Source organism: Hippopotamus amphibius, chromosome 4, assembly GCF_030028045.1.
Source record: "Hippopotamus amphibius kiboko isolate mHipAmp2 chromosome 4, mHipAmp2.hap2, whole genome shotgun sequence".
In the NCBI taxonomy this organism is placed as follows: Eukaryota; Metazoa; Chordata; class Mammalia; order Artiodactyla; family Hippopotamidae; genus Hippopotamus; species Hippopotamus amphibius.
In genome coordinates, this window is record NC_080189.1 from 87,620,529 (window position 1) to 87,632,868 (window position 12,340).

The 12,340-nt window shown below is 40.2% G+C and overlaps 1 protein-coding gene across 3 annotated transcripts in view; it reads right to left on the reverse strand.

Annotated features, from left to right (window-relative positions):
- LHFPL3 (LHFPL tetraspan subfamily member 3) overlaps positions 1-12,340 on the reverse strand; it is a 535,920-nt gene that overhangs the window by 448,603 nt on the left and 74,977 nt on the right. The gene's annotated exons all lie outside the window — the stretch shown is intronic.

Genomic DNA, 12,340 nt, shown 5'->3' on the forward strand with positions numbered 1-12,340 from the left:
TGGAGCACAAGCTCTAGGCACTCGGGCTTCAGTAGTTGTAGCACACAGGCTCAATAGCTGTGGCTCATGGGCTTAGTTGCTCCACATAATGTGGGATCTTCCTGGACCAGGGATTGAACTTATGTCTCCTGCATTAGCAGGTGGATTCTTAACCACTGCACCACCTAATAAGTCCCCCTTGAGTTCTTGGCCCATCTTTCTCATCCCTTTCAATGCAAATTACCCCAAAGTGTTGACCACATTACTCTTTTCCATGCTTCCCACCTGATTATTCTTCAGTTCTGTTAATACGATTTAAATTTACTATTCTACTAAATCCAGCCCTTGGAAGGCCACCAGTAACCATCTAAATTTAAATTTTAGATAACTTAAATGCAACCTGTCTTCAATTTTCACCTTCCTCCATCCTTATATGTAATTCAACACATCACCACCTCTATCTCTCACCAATTCTTTACTTCTTTGACAAGCCTCTTTGTTACCTACCTGTCTACCTGTCTTGTCTCTCTATTAAATAAAAGGCAGAGGATGATCATAGCTGTTTTACATCTGGAGTCTCCACTCCACCTTCAAGGGAGGGAAGGCTGCCATGGACACTTTGCCTCCTCCAGTTCTCTCCTTTCTATGTAGCAAAAGCAGTAAGAAGGTCTGGCTATAACTCCTGGAAGAAGGCCCAGAAAAGTGCTTTCTATTCTGCTTTACTTCCGGGCTCTTAAGGCTTATCCAGCCGAGGCAGATGCCATCCTCCGTGTGGCCCAGTCTGGGGTTGGATCCAAAGCTCTCTACTAGTAAGTGTGCCTCTGCCTTTCTTTGCCTTCTATGAACTTTTTTTTTTCCACTTGGAGTTTGAGGATGAGAGTAAACTTGTCAAGAGTATGACTGGGGTATTTCTGGTGCCATAGACCAGTTCAATCATATTTTCATGCCATCATAACACAGAGAAGGCAGTTACTTCTCTGTGTTCCTCCCTGCCCCTTTTTCTTCCTCTCTGCCCTCACTGTGATATTCTTGAGCTTCCAGCCTCCATCTCATCCTCTTCTGCCTTTCCTTCAGCCAATGCATATGGCCACTGCCCTCAACTAAAATCTCCACTCAGAGGACCCCCAAGTCTGTAGCTTTAGCTTCATCCTTCTTCCAAGTTCTAGTTCTGAATCTTGCACTTTTTGTTGGAGATATCCACCTCAAAATCAACATGTCTAAATTCAAGTTTATAATCTTCCCCCTAAAATCCACTCTCCTTTTAACATCTAGATCTTTGTTTTTAGTGGTATCATAATCCTCTAGTCACCCAGATCTGAAACGCAAATCCATCTTTGACCTTCTTCCTTTTCTTTCCCTTTCCCATTTTCCATGGGTCAACTAAATTCCATTCACTCATCTTAGAAATATCTTTCAAATTCACAACTGTTCTATATCAATCTCTCAACTGTATTTCAAGCTCTTGTTACCTTACAAATGGCAATTTCTTTCTTTAACTGATCTCCTTAACTCCAGTATCTCTCTTTCAAAAAATCCTATATAATGTCACCAGATTGCCTTTCCAAAGTAACACTCTGAACCTATCACTATGCAGCTCAGAACCCCAGTGACACTCTAGTCCCTGCTAAATGAAGTTTAAACCTCTTCATCTGACACTTGAAGCACCCTCCATAGTTTTTTTTTTTTTCTCACCAATATAGCTCTTCTTCTGTTTTCTCTTTCACCACTATCCAACTTGCATTCTAAACTGTAACCAAATTGGATCTGTTAGTCTTACTGTGTGAAACAATTTCCTCACACACAGTAAACAGCATGGGCTCTAGAGTCAGACAAATAAGGATTCAAGCTATGAACTCCATCACTTGTAGCTGTGTAATCTTGGGTAGATTACATAACCTTCCTGAGCTATGGTTTTCTCATCAATAAAATGGAAACGATAATGGTGTTTGTCTGGTAGGTTTGCTTTAAGGATTTAATTAGATAATGCATGTGCAGTACAGACTTAGCACAGTGCCTGACGCAGTGGAAGGGATTCACTATCTTTTAGCTAGAATATCACTAGTCATTTCTCATTCTTGGAGCATGATTTATAGCTTCCTATGCTGTCCCCACTGCATGGAATGCCTCCACTCCATCTCTGTTCATTGAAATCCCAGTCACTCTTAAAGGCTAGGGTGAAATCCTTCCCTTCCACGAAGTCTTCTGGACTCATTATGCTCTGAAGTTACTTCCCCCTTCTCTGAAATCCTAAGAAAATCTGTATCACTCTTAGGAGGCTTATCACATCGTATCACAGTTCTTTAGCTTTTAGGAGGCTTATCACAATGTAAACTTTGCAAGTTTTGTCATTTCTTACACTCAATTCAAAGCCACTTGACCCATGTTCATTGTTGAATCATCTACTGTGCCTGGTGCAGTCTTTTGCCTCCAAGAAATATTTGTTTAAACAATGAATAAAGTTTTGATTTCACTTTCCTTAAGAAGAATAGAAAATACCCACAACATTAAAATAACATGAAAGTTGGTAGTTACTGACCTTTTATTGAGTATATCAGTGTACGTCTTCCCGGGTCAGGCGCTGCTGAGCAGCTTATGGCATATTAGGCATGCCACAAGGATAGGACTTCCTCATATATGTTAATTACTGTAACTTAGGGAAAAAAGGATTGTTTTCTTAGCTATTTCACATACAATTTGGTTGATTCACAGCAAAAACACTGGCAGCAACTTAATGCCTCTCAAGACTAATATCTAAAGTGCTTGTTCAAATATGTCCTTCAAGGAGATAGGATTAAGATGGTGGAGTAGGAGGATGTGTGCTTACTCCCTCTTGCAAGAGCACAGGAATTACAACTAAATGCTGAACAATCATTGACAGAAAGACATTGGAACTCACCAAAAAAGACACCCCACATCCAGAGACAAAGGAGAAGCCGCAATGAGACGGTAGGAGGGGTGCAATCGCGTTAAAATCAAATCTTATAAATGCTGGGTGGGTGACTCACAAAGTGGAGAACAGTTATACCGCAGAAGTCCACCCACTAAAGTGAGGGATCTGAGCCCCACGTTAGGCTTCCCAACCTGGGAGTCCAGCAATGGGAGGAGGAATCCCCAGAGAATCAGACTTTGAAAACCAGCGGGATTTGATTGCAGGTCCTCCACAGGACTGGGGGAAACAGAGACTCCACCCTTGGAGGGCACACAAAAAAGTGTGCTCACCAGGACCCAGGGGGAAGGAACAGTGACCCCACAGGAGACTGAACCAGACCTACCCGCTGGTGTTGGAGGGTTGCCTGCAGAGGTGGGGGGCAGCTGTAGCTCACCGAGGAGACAGGGGCACTGGCAGCAGGGGTTCTGGGAAGTGCTCATTGGAGTGAACCCTCCCAGAGTCCACCATTGGCCCCACCATAGAGCCTGTAAGCTCTAGTGCTAAGTAGCCTCAGGCCAAGCAACCAACAAGGTGTGAACATAGCCCCACCCATTAACAGACAAGCAGATTAAAGTTTTACTGAGCTCTGCCCACCAAATCAGATTAAAGTCTTACTGAGCTCTGCTCACCCAGCCCTACCACCATCAGTCCCTCCCATCAAGAAGCACCCATGACTCTCCTAGATAGCTTCCTCCACAAGAGGGCAGACAGCAGTATCAAGCAGTATCAGCAGTATTTCATATTGTGGAACTGAAAACCACAGCCACAGAAAGATAGAGAAAATGAAAAAGCAGAGGACTTTGTACCAGATGAAGGGGCACGATAAAACCTCAGAAAAACAACTAAATGAAGAGGAGATAGGCATCCTTCCAGAAAAAGAATTCAGAATAATGATGGAGAAGATGATCCAGGACTTTGAAAAAAGACTGGATGCAAAGATGGAAAGTTTACCAAAGACCTAGAAGAATTAAAGAACAAACAAACAGAGATATGCAACACAATAACTGAAATGAAAAATATACAACAAGGAACCAATAGCAGATTAACTGAGGCAGAAGGGCGAATAAGTGACCTGGAAGACAGAATGGTGAAAATCACTGATGCGGAAAAGAATAAGGAAAAAAGAATGAAAAGAACTGAAGACAGCCTAAGAGACCTCTGGGACAATGTTAAACACACCAACATTCACATTATAGGGGTCCCAGAAGAAGAAGAGAGAGAGAAAGGACCTGAGAAAATATTGGAAGAGATTATAGTTGAAAACTTCCCTAACATGGGAAAGGAAATAGCTACCCAAGTCCAGGAAGCACAGAGTCCCAGGCAAGATAAACCCAAGGAGAAACACACCAAGACATATAGTAGTCAAATTGACAAAAATTAAAGACAGAGAAATGTCACTAAAAGCTACAAGGGAAAAATGACAAATAACATATAAGGGAACTCCCATAAGGGTAACAGCTGATTTCTCAGCAGAAACTCTGCAAGCCAGAAGGGAGTGGCAAGATATATTTCAAGTGATGAAAGGGAAGAACCTACAACCAAGAATACTCTTCCCAGCAAGAATCTCATTCAGATTCGACGGAGAAATCAAAAGCTTTACAGACAAGCAACAGCTAAGAGAATTCAGCACCACCAAACCAGCCCTACAACAAATGCTAAAGGAACTTCTCTAAGCTGGAAACATAAGAGAAGAAAAGGACCTACAAAAACAAAAACAAAACAATTAATAGGAACATACATATCAGTAATTACCTTGAATGTAAATGGACTAAATGCACCAACCAAAAGACACAGACTGGCTGAATGGATACAAAAACAAGACCCATATATATGTTGTCTACAAGAGACCCACTTCAGACCTAGGGACACATACAGACAGAAAGTGAGGGGATGGAAAAAGATATCCCATGCAAATGAAAATCAAAAGAAAGCTGGAGTAGCAATAGTCATATCAGATAAAATAGACTTAAAAATAAAAAAATGTTACAAGAGACAAGAAAGGACATTACATAAAGATCAAAGGTCCATCCAAGAAGAAGAGATAACAATTATAAATATATATGCACCCAATATAGGAGCACCTCAATACATAAGGCAAATGCTAACAACTATGAAAGAAGAAATGCAAGGCAGAAATAGAGACACAGATGTAGAGAACAAACACATGGACACCAAGTGGGGAAAGTGGGGAGGGTTGGGGGGAGATGAATTGGGAGATTGGGATACCAGATTGTACACTCTAAATACATGCTGTTTATTGTCTGTTAACTGTATCTCAATAAAAGTTCTTAAAAAAAAATGTCCTTCAAAAAATACCAAGTCCCTACTAAAATCAGACCAGAAGAAATGCAAAGTGTAAACTAAATGTGGAAAAACATTTATTCTTTCTAAAGATTAGGTAAATGCAAATCAAAGCAACCTTAAGGTATTTACCAAATAAATACAAAGAGACCTTAAAAAATCACTTAATCCTGGGATTATGATCAAACAGGCACACACCTATACTATCTGTGAAGTTATAAAGTGAGAACATGTTTTTGAAAAGAAATCTATGAATATGTAGTTGGAGTCACGAAGGCTGTAATATTCCATTCAAGACATGGCTCAACAGAAGCAAAAACATATAGGCACATGTATGTCACCATATAAAATAAGAGCAATCTGGAAGTTACTCTGACTGCCCAATAAAAATAGAAAAAGCTTTTTAGAAATGGCATCAACATAATGAAATATTATGCAGCCCTTAAAATTCATAATTATAAAGTCAGTTATATCAGACTCTTGTCATTCCTTTCGGTTGCCTGGCATCTGTGCCCCTTCCTAGTGTTGGGAGAATTCCATACTTTATGAGTTTCAGTGAAAGTCTACAGAAGCGGAAAATACCAGACCCTCGTTTTCCCAGGCTTCCCTGTAGCTAGGGCACGGGCATGTGTCCTGGGAGTCACTATTCAGATGCTCCTGCCATGCTATAAAGAGGAGCTGGTGAGCCAGAAAGAGGGGCCAGGGAAGGTTTCTCTCTGGAGACAGCGAGGACAGGGAGGAGGTGCTTTGGTGGTGGGTGGTGTATTACATTGCTAGAGTTGCTGTATCAAGTCCCACTAGGACTAGGCGGCTGAAAACAACAGAAATGTATTGTCTCGTGGTTCTGGAGGCCAGACGTCCAAAATCTAAGTGTTGGCAGGGCCACAACTCCCCTGAAACCTGCAGGGGAAAACCATTCCTTGGTTCTTCTAGTTTCTGATGTTTGCTGGTGATCCTTGGCACCCACTATCTGCCTTCACCATCATGCGGCCATCTCCTCCTCGTATGTCTCTCTCCTCTTACAAGGATATCAGTCATATTGGACTAAGGGCCCACCTTACTCCCGTCTGACCTCATCATAACTAGCTACATCTGTAACTATTTCCAAATGAGGTCACGTTCTGAAGTACTGGGCGTTAGGACTTCAACCTCTCTTTTCGGTGGGCCACAATGCAACCCACGACAGGTGGTAGCTAATAATGTGCCAGCCTCTCCAGTGCAAGCTTCATTGTTTAGTGCTTGGTGGCTTCCTCCTCATGCTGGAGACCTGACTGGGACCTTGCTTTGGGCTCTCTAGCCAATTATACCCCTCCTGGAAAGCCTAGAAGCTATCTGATGCCCTTTAATAATTCTTTTTCTACTTAAATTAGCTACATTTATGTTGCTTTCAATCAAGAATGCTATAAAACCATTTAGAAGTATAAAAATATTTATGTATCTATGGTTTTGATAAACTTTTAATGACATGTATCTACCCTTACGGTATCATACAGAATAGTTTCACTGCCTTAGAAACCCCTGTGCTACAATGTTCATTGCAACACTATTTACAATAGCCAAGACATGGAAGCAATCTAAATGTCCATCAACAGATGAATGGATAAAGAAGATGTGGTACATATATACAATGGAACATTACTCAGCCATAAAACGAATGAAATTGAGTTATTTGTAGCGAGGTGAGTGGACCTAGAGTCTGTCATACAGAGTGAAGTAAGCCAGAAAGAGAAAAACAAATACCATATGCTAACGCATATATATGGAATCTAAAAAATGATATTGGTGAACCCAGTAGCAGGGCAAGAATAAGGATGCAGATGTAGAGAACGGATTTGAGGACATGGTGGGGGAAGGGGGAGAGGAAGCTGGGACAAAGTGAGAGAGTAGCATTGACATGTAAACACTACCAAAGATAGCTAGTGGGAAACTGCTGCATAACACAGGGATACCAACTCGATCTACAGCAGAAACTGAAACAACAGCATAAAGCAATTATACTCCAATAAAGAGCTTAAAAAAAAATCCCTGTGCTACACCTATTCATCTCTCCCTCCCACCTCACCCCTGGCAACCACTGATCTTTTTTACTGTGTCCATAGTTTTGCCTTTCCCAGAATGTCGCAGAGTTTTGCAGCCTCCAAAGTCTTTGCAGCCTTTTCAGGTTGACTTCTTCCACTTAGTGATATGCATTCAAGGTTCCTCCATGTCTTTTCTTAGCTTGATAGTGCATTTCTATTTATCACTGAATAATATTCTGGATATATCACAGTTTCTCCATTCATCAATTGAAGAACAAAAGCACAACACAAAGAGTGAACCCCAATGTATACTGTGGACTTTAGTTAATAACAATGTATCCATATTGGCTCATCAATTATAATAAATGTGCCACCCTAATGCAAGAAATCAATAGAGGAAACTGTGTCGGGGAAGGGGGCAAGGGTAATATGGGAATTCCCTACACTTTGGCCCAATTCTACTGTATACCTAAAACTGTTCCTAAAATATCTACTAATTAAAAATATATTGGGACTTCCTAAGTGGCGCAGTGGTTAAGAATCCACCTGCCAATGCAGGGGACACGGGTTCGAGCCCTGCTTCAGGAAGAACCTACATGCCTTGGAGCAACAAAGCCTGTGCGCCGCAACTATTGAGCCTGTGCTCTAGAGCCCGTGAGCCACAACTATTGAGCCCATGTGCCATAACTACTGAAGCCCATGCGCCTAGAGCCCGTGCTCCACAACGAAAGAAGCCATTGCAATGAGAAGTCTGCACACCACAATGAAGAGTAGCCCCCGCTAGCTGCAACTAGAGAAAGCCCGCATATTGATAGCAATGAAGAACCAACACAGCCAATAAATAAATAAATGTATAAAATAAATAAATAAAATAAAGGGAATGTGTGGGACTTCCCTGGTGGTCCAGTGGTTAAGAATCCACCTTCCTTATATATAAAATATATATATATATATTTATATACACACACTTATGTATCACATTAAATGAAAAAAGGGTAGAAAATAGAATGTGTTTTATGATTGTAAGCATGTGAAAATATGTACTTAGATAGCCAAGAACTGGAAATTAGGGATATATTATGTTGGGATTGGGATGAGGGAATAACTCTGCTTTATCAATTTTTCACAATTGTCTTCCATATTATTATATAATTTTCTTAATTTTCAAAAATTCTTGAAGAAGTAAGAAGTAAAGAAACGACTCAAAGTCTGCCTCTGATCTGACACTGTAATTTATCATTTTCTTAGTAGGAATTTCAAGATAGTGTTTGGGGATAGGGAATCCATCTACCACTCTGGTATTAAGAAAAAAAATCAAGCATCATTCACAGAATAGTTAAGAGTGACAGCCAGTCAACCAATTGAATCTTAACTCTTTTGTTGTTAGCACCTAGCGCAGGCATCACAAACAGAACGTGCTTAATAAATATTTGTTGTTGAACAGTTAATTATTAATAATTGTATGAGTAAGCAAGTGTCCTTGATGTAGGAGTAAGAATTTATTCTCCCACTTTTCTGTTCAATTTCCAATTTCTTGGCTCTGCTCAAACTGACACCAGTTGATGAATAAAAAGTTATGCTCTTAAATCAATTTCTGCACTCATTGTTTTTCATCATGATCTCAATTATATGCTAATCGGAGTTAACATTTACTAGTGGTGTAATGATATGGGGCAATTTGTTTTCTTCTTGTGAATGAATGCTAAATTCAAACACATCCTGACCAATGCCATTATTAAATATTGGAAACACACTTATTTGGAATGGTGAATAAAAATTTTTAGATGGTAACATTATCTGAATTTCTCAAAGTTCTTTTTAAATCAGTAAGAGAATTCAGCCCTCAAGACTGAAACATTAAGGCTGCTAGTTGGCAGCATGAAATTGAATGCAACGAGGCTGTTTTGGATCACCGCTTAGCTGCTAAGGTCAATAAGACTTTGTGCCATCTACAGTTTATGCATAAATCTAGTGGCATAAACAGATACTCTAGCCAATTTACATTCGCAGCAGGAGCTCTGCATTTACAATTTGTTTCTGTCTTCTGAAAGGGGAAAAAGAACAATTTAATTGATTGCACAGTGTCTCCCTTACAATTTTCTTAAAAATATCAGGCCAGCTGTGTTTCATTTCAGAGTCCCCTGTCCTCCAATTGGGGTACAATCATGTTTTGCTCAGAATATAGAGGCTCCAAAGAAATTCTATGAAATGCCTCACAATGTTCTCCTTCTGTAGGATCCTTTAAAAAATCCACACAGAAATTCCTGGGCTAGGGATCCTGGAAAACTCATCAGTTGCACTTCCTCTTCTTATTCCTGAAGCTATATGTGCTTCTTAAAAAGCAAAAGGGAAATTCTAATTAAGAGCATGTTTTCCACATGGATAAATGTGAAATGGCTATGACTGATGATTAATCATTTTCAGTATAACTATGATTCTCCACCTACTATTCATACTAAATGCCAACAAACAGGTTTCAGATAAAAAATAAGCTTTCGTACAGTTCTCTTTCACTGAAATAATGGAGAAATACAGTGCCACATTTAGAGTAGATAAAGGGATTCATTTAACTCTCCCATCTCTACTATAACATTATACATTTTTAAAAGTCTGTCTTTCTAATAAGCAAGAGAGTTTTATATTTTAAATCACTTTTTCTGCAGAAAGAAATTAATCTGGCCAGTGGGTCAAACGGAAAGTGTAAAAAAAAAAAAAAATATTCCTAGCAAAAAACAGGTGATCCCATGAATCAGAAGTTTTGCCCGGTGTTAGATTAGGATGGGAAGAGAAAAGAGTCATAAACAATGACCCCAAGATACTGAAAAAAAATGTGAGAGGGTACTTCTATGAGTAAATGCTGTCTGTAGTGACACTCCACCATTTGGAGCATCCCGGAAAGGTTTCACCAGAGGTGAGGGACATGGAACTGACTTAGAGAAGGCAGAAGAAGCACACTGCTCAAGAGCATGGACTCTGCAGCCAGACACTTCCCACTCTACTTCTGACTATGTGACCTTAAGCAAGTTATCTCACTGCTCTGTGCCTCAGTTTGCTCACCTATAAAATAGGTATAATAGCATCTTTCCCATAGGGTTGTTCTGAGGATTAAATGAGCTAGTATAAAAAGACCCTGGAGGAGTACCTGACAAATAAATGCTTCCTAATTTTTAGTCAGTATAATTGTTTGCGGATGTTGAGGATTCAAAGAAGAATCAAATGGTGAGGGTCGACTGGAAAAACAGGCACATCTTAGGCAAAGACAGCCCTTATGCCAATGTTGACTTAACAACATCAAATTCATTTGAGGGAAGAAGTTGGTCAGCACCACCTGGGGTCTCACTCTGCTGGCTGATGCTGGCCACCAGCCTGACTGGTCTGATGGGGAGGGAATCAGCAGGTGGCAATAGGCCAGAGCCTATCCCTTTCCTTTTCTTTGCCTGACATATTCTAAGCCAGTAGCTGATTTTGACGAGAGACCAGGAGCTACTGTTTCTTCCTCTAAGCTTGCAGGGAGTAAATGGGTCAAGAGCAGGTTTGCAATCCATCCTCTTCTGTTATTGTGTATGGGTTGTGGGGGGGACAAGAAGGGGATGAAGAACTTTGGAAAGAAAGAAGGCAAGTGACCCGTTCAAATCTCCTTGTAAACATGCTAATGACAGACCTCTGATAAACAAATGGTATTTACTTGAAAAAAAAAAGATATATATGTAGGTGCAACTGAATCACTTTGCTGTACACCTGAAACTAATACACTGTAAGTGAACTAAACTTCAAAAAAAAGAAAAAAAGAAAGAAAATATTATTTACTAGTAGAAGAGTCCTGATCTATAAGGATGTACGTGGACTACCTAGGATTACTTATGGTAAACATACTTAGAACCTACAGATTTATGGGACATAAAAATGTCACATAAACTATATGAACTCTCTAGTATAAAATGGAGATTTTTCTGCAAAAGTGATGTGAACTGCACACATCACTTACACACTTTCTGTGTTTGTCTTGGCCCAGAGTATATCCTGGTGCAGCAAGAAAGGACCTGGGTTGCTACCTTGGAGGTCCTAGACTTCTCCCTGCTTTGCCTGGGCCCTGCAATTACCTGTATCCTTGAAATTATTAGTGCAGGAGATACCACGTTAAGATCTTTACAATGTGTGCGTAAGATTTCACTATTTGGTGCTTTGTGTTAATCTAGGCTTATTTTGAATAACTGATGAACAATTCCAGCTTCATTTGTTCCCTCTCTGTGACAGTCTTCACACAGCAGCCACACACAGGGAGGCAGGGAGTAGAGTGAACTGGTAAAGAGCAGGGGCTTTGGGTGTGACAGCACCTCTCACTGGTTGCAAAACTCTGCACAAGTTATTTAATCTGTCTTCATTTCAGCCTCCTCATCTGTCAAATGGAGAGAGCCATGCCCCCTCTAGAGACCGCTGTGAGGATGAAATGAACAATATTATACATGTATAAAGGGATTAACACAACGCTTAAAACTACAGTAAACACTCGCTAAGTCACAGCTAGTGTTGAAATTAAGGGGAGATCTTACTAAGTCTCAGTGCCTCTTGCTAGCAGACAAGACGGAGGCGAGAGATAGTAAAATGAGAAAGATCGTGTTCCTTTCACCTTAATTTTATGCCAATGTGCTTCCTGTTGTGATCTGAACATTCAGAAAGGAAATTTGCATGTAAAACTTCAGCCACATCTTCTGAAACAGATTTTTTAAAAACAATGTAAAATTTTGCTCTGTATCAGATTTCTGGAGTTAGCATATCTAGTTCCACAGCTTGCCACCAATTTAAATAAATGTTTTTACTTTTAACATCTGAAATGCAGTACTGCAGTATTACCTCTAAAAGGAAAATATTTCTTTGGTCTGTTTTCAATACTGCCCTTGTCTGAACTGCTTCTCATGTGTGTGCGATTTGTCCTGTTGATACTCTGATAGACTCGACAATGAAATTAGAACAAACCCACAACCACAAAAAGAGTTGAAAGGAGCAAATCTTATTTTCTGAGGACATCTTCTGGGCAGCCTATTTCCATTGTTCTGAAACTGTTACTTCTAAGCGTCAATTGCGAGGTCTATGATGGGTGATTTTAGGAAAAGGG